The sequence below is a fragment of the Cyrtonyx montezumae genome, unplaced genomic scaffold, assembly GCF_038088225.1.
Source record: "Cyrtonyx montezumae isolate F1298 unplaced genomic scaffold, pur_monq_1.0 scaffold_7, whole genome shotgun sequence".
NCBI classification, from domain to species: domain Eukaryota; kingdom Metazoa; phylum Chordata; class Aves; order Galliformes; family Odontophoridae; genus Cyrtonyx; species Cyrtonyx montezumae.
Genome location: NW_027072078.1, coordinates 27,518,074 through 27,527,453, shown reverse-complemented (window position 1 = coordinate 27,527,453; position 9,380 = coordinate 27,518,074).

Sequence of the window (9,380 nt, the reverse complement as noted above, 5' to 3'; positions counted from 1 at the left end):
CATCTGCACTCAAAAAGCCTGTTTTATTAGCAAGGTTAATAACCATTGATTAATGCTTTATCTCTTTTCCCTTTTATTACATGAGAAATAAGCACTAACATCTAAATAAAATAAAACTGGCATTTTACAAATTAAAAAAAATAATTATTTTATATGGAAATGATCTGTGAGCTTGAGTGCTCAGTAATTGAGTATCAATCTCACTTACTGTTCCATGATGAGAGAAAACCCATCAAGGTCTTTAAAATGTAGATTAATTATGTTTTATAAAATGGCTGGGTGAAAAACAGCAGTCTCTATGTCTGAGGTAAAGAAGTGGATGAAATTACATTTTCAGCTCACAAAAACTGCTTAATAAGCCTCAACCTATAAAAACCTTGTAACCTCTGGGTTTGTAACAAAAGTTGAGTTATTCCAAACTCTGAAGTTTTTCTTGTGGTTTGGCTATTTGTTCTTTCTCCTACACAGGTTTTCTTGTGTCTAGTGAAAGTTATGCTCGCAAGGCAGCCTTTGCCTCGCAGAGGTTTTAAAGGCATCAGTTCAGCTGTTTAATCATTGAGGGTTTTAGCTCTCACTAGCACCTTCTGTTTGGTTGGAAATAGCCAGCAGGTTTAGAAATCATCAGGTGAAATGTACACAAACAGTGTCATTTTTTCAAGAAGCCAGGTTAGTGCAGAAAACAAAGACTTTTCTTTGTACCAGGGCTGGTAAATTTCTTTGTAAATTTTGTGTTTGTGAAATGCTGCTTGACAGTCAGTAAGCACGTAATGCACTGAGTTTCTGGAGAGACCACACGCACGATGTTCTGAGGGTGTCTGTGACCTCTGAAATTCAGAGCTGTCCCTGACATGCTTTGGTTTTGCATAGAGGTGATTTTAAGGCAGAATTTTCTTACAAATTGTTTTGTCTTCCTCTGTTCACTTTCTTTGCTGTAGCCTGTGCACTGAACATTGAGAATGAACCCCATTCTTCAAATAGTTGAGGCTAGCATTGTATGGTAATAAGAAAGGCCTCTTGAAATCTTGTGTTTTTTGTTGTTTTTTCCAAAACATGAAAAGCCTTTGGAGAACATTTTTAAAGTAATGACTACAGCTGTTAGGTCTAGTAGTACAGGAATCAGCTCTTCCTGCCTGAGCAGCTTCTTCCACCTCCTCCAGCTTTACCCTTTGCAAAAAGAAAAAGGGCATGGGTAGCTGTTTTTGTGTAGGACTACGGGGAGCCATCAGGCACACAGTGCTGCTCCCTCAGGCCTTGTGGTTTGGGGTGTTAGCAGCAGCATGTGTTGAGAAGAGACCTCCTGTCTTTCTCTGCCATCCACTCCAACAAAATTAAGGGCTTTGTTAAAGCTGTCTTGTGATTTTTCCATTTTGGTTACCATCTCAAGTAGTATGCGTCTCTTCTAGGAAGTCAGAATTGTTTGGGAGTCTCACATGATCCAGAGATTGTGATTTTTTGCCAAAAAGGCCCAAACTCATCTAATAAGGCTGTCTTGTGCCACTTAACACCTGCAGAAGCTAATTGTTTGTGAGGGACTTTCTGGTTGATTTCTGTATGACCACAGCAGGGACTTGAAAATTAAATCAAGCATCTCCTAAAAAACCTCCAGGTGACTCCAGAACACCTGCAGGAAGTGTTTTTCCAAAGCAATGGTACATCAAAAAGCATCTTCTGATGAGTTGCTCACTTGTGCCAGGCGGTGTTTAGTTCCAGCACTCTCATTTTTACCATCCAAAGGTTAAGCTGAATCTAAATGAGTGAGAGCTCTCCAGGGTGAAGCAGTAGTGCTTGATTCCATCTTGGAAGAAAATTTCCAGGACCCAATGCTACTGTTCAGTTGAAAATGTTTTTAAATGCTTACAGGGTGTTTGTTTGTTTTTCTGCTGTTAGAAGACTTTCTACTTCAGTCAGGTTTTATGAGTTTCTAATTGCACAAGGGACTGAGTTAACAGTGCTTTATTTTTCATAAGCTGACTTTTATTAGGCTTCAGAATTCTGAACCAAATTATGCCTCTCTCACCAGCTAATTACTGGTTTATAATCATTTCACAGTGTGGAGTCTCCAGTTATCCAGTATATATTGCCTATAAATCAACAATGCACCTTGTCACCTCAGGGATACTGATTGTATGTATTATTGGCTGAGTTTCAGGGCACCAGATGAAGAAACAAAGGCTTATTTCCCTTGAGTTTCAATTTGCATGATTAGTTCTCTGTGTGTTACCCTGAAAATGGACGAGTGTCAAGAGAGAATTGCTTTCAAACAATTCTCCCTTTGCTTCCCTGCCTCAGTAGCACCCTACCCTAACTGCATCCTCTTTCTACAAACAAACAACTTTAGGTAACACAGTAGGCACAGACCTACCTTCTGGAAACAGTGCTGGGTCCTAGAGCAGCAAGACTTTCCTTTCTGCAGCCTTCCCTGCTAATCCACTGGAAATACCCGTTTATGGAACTGCAGGAACTTCAGTGCAGTTTCTAGCTCATCCTCCTTCATTTTGCAATCAGTAAATTCAGCATAGTGACATTCTTGCCTTTGCAAAAGCTGGTTATGTAGAAGCTATAAGCTTGCATTCATGATGTGTTCATGTACAGTCTTGAGAGGCATGATTCAATTTAAATTGCATAGCTCGAATCCAGCAGAAAAGGCAGCATTCAGTTCACACTGGTCCCCAACATCTGTGTCCAGCATCCAAGGTGGGCTCACAGTGCCCACATTTAAATCATCCTTGATTGAGACAAGCATGCACAGCTTTTTTGTGATTCAGTCAGACCTCCTGCCTTTGCAAAGCCATGCTTAAAGACTTGGATTTTAGAATGCAGCTTAACTTTTGCTCAATTAACAGTGAATAAAATAACAATTATGTGTAATGAGTGTTATTGATTACTCAATTAACCAGAAGGAAAAAACAGAGTAAAGATCTGGAAGAGCACCCCTGAGTATCAGTGTGAAGCTTCAGCTGATGTAAACTGAGCCAGTAGAGAAAGCACAGAACTTTTCCTGTTGTTTGTTGTCTGTATTTGGTGTGAAGAGGTTTGTATGACTTCAGTATTACAAGTGATTGCCAGACAGTAAGACTGCTGGCCAGATTTTTAGCTGGTGTGCTTGTTAACACCAAATGCAGATACTTAAATCTCATGAGCCAACTCTCCAAAATATCTGAAATATTTTTCAATCAATTTGCCATTCTTTCTCGTTTTCTTATGATTTCTGAGCTGCAGGTTATGGTCAGAGTACGTTCTCAAGTTTTTCCTCAACTTGTGAAAGCTTATGTACGTGCATATTAGATTAAAAACAGTGTTGCTTAATCATCAGTAGCTGAGGGGTCATTTGTTGTAACAGTGCCAGACAGTGTGAGACCTCTGACTGTTTCTGCTGGTGTTTATTCATACTAGGAGAGACATACCCATTTTAAAAGATCTACTATCTTCACCTCAACATTTATATTGGGCCTAGAGCTGTTTCTGGGGGAAGAATCAAGCCTCTGGAAAGTCACCCCATTTCAGTGTTATTTGATTGTTTCTGCCTATAGGTGTCTGAAGTTACTGTCCATCATCATCCTTGTCAGTTTCTGGTCTGAAGGAGGTGTAATAATAGAGTAGCAAGAAAACTTCAACAGAAGTTTCTAGGAGAATGAAATTAGAAACATAAGATACTGTGTTAATGTTATAACTAATTTTATTCTATTTCCTTTGAAAAATCAACTGGAACTAACAGTTTATGGAAACATGGGGAACTGTATAATAACCATTATTATCTAATATATAATGGGCAGATAATTAGAAAGTTGGTATTGCGGAACTGACATACTGAATTTTCTTCAGAAGTTGAGGATTTTGGCTCTGTTCTACGTTGGCTATAAACAAGCATTTTGTCAGTTATCAGTGCCATTAGTACTAGCTCTTTTAGGCTATATTGTGTCTTGCCATGTTAAATGTTTGCTTCTAAGGAATAATCTTAGATTTATAGTGAGAGAGAGCTTGGAACTTTGTGCCTGGGAGACCACTTCATCTTGCTTGGCTGGGATGACACACCAGGGGCCTGACAGTAGCTTGCATTGTTTGAAAAGCCTTCACTTTTTCCATTGTTAAATGCTGTTAAATGTTCTCTTTTAAATTCTGTGGGTTTCTAATGGCATCAGATGCCGCTGGGAATTGTTGAGAGACCAGATGGCAAGAAATTCAACTTCCTAACTCCCTCTGGTGCCACTGGCACTGAAGCATCCAGTATCTTCATAGTTTTGAGCAAAGAGCTATGTCAGAATGCAAACAAAGGAATCTTTAACTCTGCCATCCCAGAAACTTGCTAATTGTGAACAGAGTCCTCCTTTCAGTCTCTCAGGCCCCACAGATTGTTTATTCTTGCTGCTCTGGAGTGTGTTAGACTGCCAAAGGGACAGAGTGACATTGCTAATTTATAATAATCAGTCTAAAAATAACTAGAAAGCTCTGGAAAAATATCTGGGAGAAGGCAATGCAAAAGCACAGCTATCCTGTCTGTTCTCCCAACCTCACAATCATACCAGACCATGGTGAAAATCTCCTTTTTAATGAAACATTGCGACATAACTTTGTAAGTGCCATAGAAGATGGCAAAGTTTCCCATCCTGTGCAGTGGCAATCTCACACTGAAGTGGAGCCATCCCTATATTTTCAGGAAAGATGCGACAAACTATTATTGTGATTATAATTAATTGTCCATAATTGTCCATAACGTCTATTCCAGGAGTCGGAAATTGAAGTACAACTGAATGTCACTGCTAAGGTTGATCTTAATATAATAGAATAAAATAAACATTTGAGGTAAAGGGGATAAAGAAAGTACTCCCAAAAGCATGAGCTGATAATAGATAAATGTAATGAGAGTGGTCTAGTTGAAAAACATTTTCCAAAAGAGGCTCTGTATCAAATCAGAACAGTACAACTCTGATAAAATGTTGATAATCAAAGGAAGCATCTGTGATGTGAAGGCATGTCTGTGGTTGGTCACGGACTCTTTTGGCTCTAAGCAAAAACTTACTGGTTGAGGCTGAGCACACTGTCACATCTATCTTATCATTCACATAAGTGTATATACTGTTCTGTCTCTTAAAATATGCAAGTGTAAGAAAGTGAAGTTTACAACCTGTTTTCAGGCCCTTGAAAGTAAAGAAATCCAGACACTGTAACACATTACAAAAGTAACCATTTACATCAACAATTATTTGTTTAACTTGCAGGCATATCTGATGTCAGTTTGAAGTCATTTATGTAGAGTTTAACACTGCAAAGTCTTACGTATGTACGAGCTCTAGTTTTGGTAATTTCTACCTTTGCCTATCTCTTATCTTGTTCCTTTTGAGTAATTGTTTTATTTGCTGTGTTTAACAGAAGGTGGCTGTAAATACCCAGCAGAAGTCTTACAACACAAAGCTTTCCACTGACAGTGATGGGATAATGCCTTTTGGTCATGGAGATGTTTTGGGAAGTCCATTTAAAGGTAATATCCCTCAGGCAAATTCCTACACAGCCAACAGTAGAACGATCAAGGAGACTAGATTTGGGTGGAGAAGAACCTGATAATGTTTGAGTGTTATTATTCAATTTAGTCACTAGTCACTTTGTCTTCAATCATGGTAGCCAGCTCTCAGGCAGATACCTGGCTAATGGACTTGCCTTCAGCTGGAAGGATTCTGGGGCACCTGTAACACTTGAACCACTGGATGTTTTAAGGAGTGCTGCCTTTTACAGTTATTTCCCTTTTTCAAACACGTTGTCTTTTTCAAACATGTTTTATGCCAGACAGAGGAAGAACACGAAAGTTTAGTATTTTCTTATCATATGCTAGATACTGCCAGGGGGATGTTTAGTTTCTTGTGAAATTATTTCTTTTTCATTTGCTTAAAGATATGATAACATTTCTGGTTTTCTTCAGGAAGAAAGGCCTGGCTGTTTCTCAGGACCAACTTGTTTCCAGCTGCTTATCTGCTTACCAGCTGCCATCTATGAGTTTATCATCAACAGCTCATCTCTAAACTTGTTGCTAATCATGACCTGTGTCATCACCTTATTCACATCTTCAGGTAAGAACTGATATTGCAGAAAGTAGATACTAATTCATAAAAGAATTTGTGGCTGTATAGGCAAGAAAGGCTACAGATATTTTGTGTGATACCACGAGAGGAATGTGAATGCGAAGTGTTTGTGGCCGGGCACACAGAATTTCTAGTCAACTTCAGAATTTGGATTGAGTCATTTCATTAAAAGGCAGTGATTTGTATCATAAAACTAATAAACAAAATCTTACTGTACCTGAGCTATATAGGTAACGCATTTTAAAATCTTAGAATGGTTTGGATTGGAAGGGACGTTCAAGATCATCCAGTTCCAACCTCCCTACTCTAGGCAGGGACACCTCCCACTAGACCAGGCTGCTTTTGATGTAATAATAATTACATTGTTTTTCTGCAACTACTTGAGTAGTATAAGAGGGAACAGCTTGTTTCCTTTGGGATGGAGATCCTATTTGTGAAAGTTTTTCAAGGAATGAGTCACTGATAAAAAGAGAAAGTTAATTTAATATGCTCTTAGGAAAACTGCAAGGAGAAAACAGCTTTTAGTTTGTCTGAAAGAAAACTGTAGGTTTTCAAGATCTGTCAACATTAAAAGTGGGTTTTTCACCTGCCCCGTGAAATAATAAATTCCTTTATTTTGCTGTGATATGAATGGCATTAAAATCAAAAGGTATCTGGATTGTCTGAAGTGTAGCATCTTAAACTTCTTAGCCAAACTCAGTCCCTTCTAGAAATAAGTGCAATATGAAGTATTTGCTCCAGTCGCATGTGATTAACTCTAAGGCAGAGCCATCTATCTCCACAGTGGGAAGGGATCTGGCAATAGAGTGTGCACAGATTGCAAGTGCAGGCAGTGGGACATCAGGTGCACACCCAGAACAGCCCTTTCCTGCGTGTGCCCAGGGTCTGGTCTGGCTGTGAGGCTGCGGTGGAGCCAGGCACCACTTCTGCTTGTGCACATCCAATATGCCTTTGGACTGCAGGCACTGTCCTGTGAAGTACCTCTCACCCCAGGGAGCTCAGAGCATGAATCCTGCACACCCATGCTGTAAGGAAGGCAGTGCTGCTCTGAGAACACATAAAACCTGTGGGCCAAGTTCAGTCCTGAAATTCAGCTCCACTGAATTCAGCTTATGATTGGTCATCTGAAAGTCCTCTTGGGGTTTGCTGATTTCAGCTGACAGATGTCATTGTAGGTTTATTTTAGTAATAGTTAAGGTCAGAGGCTTCATTTAAGAAAGAACATTTAGAGCCTCAGTTTCTGGACTATTTATTGAAAATTGTAGGACAACTCATTTGGGGAATAAAAAGTTCATAACTGATGAGTGCTGATTGACTCAGGACAGTTTCCATTCAGCAGAATATAATATTTTTATCTTTTCTTCAAGACCTTTTCATCATGTTCTGCCAGATTCAGGCCTGCCCTCCAGTAGATGTATATTTTTTTACACTTGGATTTGACTTAACACTTCTTTCTTCTCATATAAAATTCATGAAAAACAAACAAACAGAACAAACAAAAAAGCTCAACAACATCAGTTATTGTTAAAGTGCAGTGGAAGACAACCAACTTCCCATAGAGTAACGAAGAGAATATTTATGATGATATGGTAACTGTATTATTCCATCAGCAGCTGGGGGAATTCTTCCTGCTTTCTAGCATTAGGAGAGTAAGGAGAAAAATATAATCAGCAGGAAAAGTGAGTTAGGGAGAACACTAGGAAAGCAGCTCTGTTTGGGACTGTGGTTGGAAAACAGCAGACATGCTTTCTGCAATCTTTTTGTCAGGATCTCTCAGCTGAAGTGCTGAGTAATCAAAATGGTATTTTCTATTTCTCTGAGAGCATTTCTGTTCACACCTTTATCATAAAACTGTTATTCTTGGAAGAGCACATTGCTCCTAGCCATGCACACCCCCAGTCAGTGTCTTCTTTTATAATATTCCTACAGCACTACCTAAATCTGAAGGTTCAGCAGATGGTTGAGATTAAGTCCAAGCACATTCAGATTTGGACTTCCATAGTTTTCATTTATACCATTCAATAATTTTGTTATCAGAAATATTTGATGTCCAAAACAAGTAGTTGTAGTGGAATAGTGATCTCTAGTGAGAGTTTTCTGCTGCCATCAGTAGCAAACTTAGTAAGTATACAGGAACTGTATATATACAAGACCAGTTATTTGTTTTGTGGCCTTGTATACCATCCTTTTATGCAAAATGCCACACCTATAGACTTGACTTTCTGTCCTATACCAGTAATGCCTTTCCTGTTTCAACTTACTTCTAACTTACACTGCCACCTACAAGCCTCTGTTGCTTGTTACTCCACTTTTTGGAGGAGTTATCCTGGCGTGATCTAAGTGTATTTTGACTCCTGTCTCCCACTGAAATTGCACCTAGTGGGCGATCAGACATGAAGCAGTCTGTGAGCATCCATGTCAAAAGCACTGACCTCTTTGCTAATATGAGAAAGCTTACCCTAGCTAGGGCTTTCTTTCATGTGCTGTGGCAGAAACAGTTCATTAGAAATAGCAACTTCACTAATCCAGTAAAAAAAAAAGTCATCTTAATTGTTGTGATTAAAAAACTCCTACAATGTACAGTAGGGTTGCACTGTATAAAAAGTACAGTGAACAGAAATGAATATAGCCCTTCTGCTAATGAGATTCCCTGCCTGGTTTAAGGAAACTGCTTCTCCTTCCTTCCCTACTTGTGAGAGACTATAGTCTCTCACACTTTGACTGCAGGGAGTGACAAAAGCTTGCTCAGAAATAACATGTTCTATTCCTTAAATTTGATGTGTGTTAAATCTGACCTGCCCAGTAACACTTGGTTATAAATGCATTCATTTGAATGTTGAGCTTGAAAGTTTTAGAAAGAGGGTGGTAGAAGCTAGTGGTTGATGTGATGTAATTTTCCAGATAAATGGATTATTTAGTGCAAGTATGCAGTGAAAACATATGAATTTGATGTCCAGAGCTCCAAGTGGCCACACTGAATTGCTACTCCCTAAACACTCATTTGTTTGCATTTTAAATGCAACAATGGAATTTACCCTAAGAGTGAGCAGTGCTACCCATCTGAAATGAAACCCATAACAGAGCAAGGTTATATCAACAGTTGCCTTCTCCTAAAGCAGCAAATATGATTTTTGTTTGGCAGTTTTGTGTCTTTTTTAGCATTAGAAGTGAAAACACCAGAGCAGGAAATGGTAATTCCAGTTAATGCAACAGCAGAGGTGATGCTGGCTTCCTTGATTGAATAACACTCTCTTGCTTTCTGAATAAGAGCAGGGCCACAGACACTGAAAAAGTTGACTTGAAAACTAA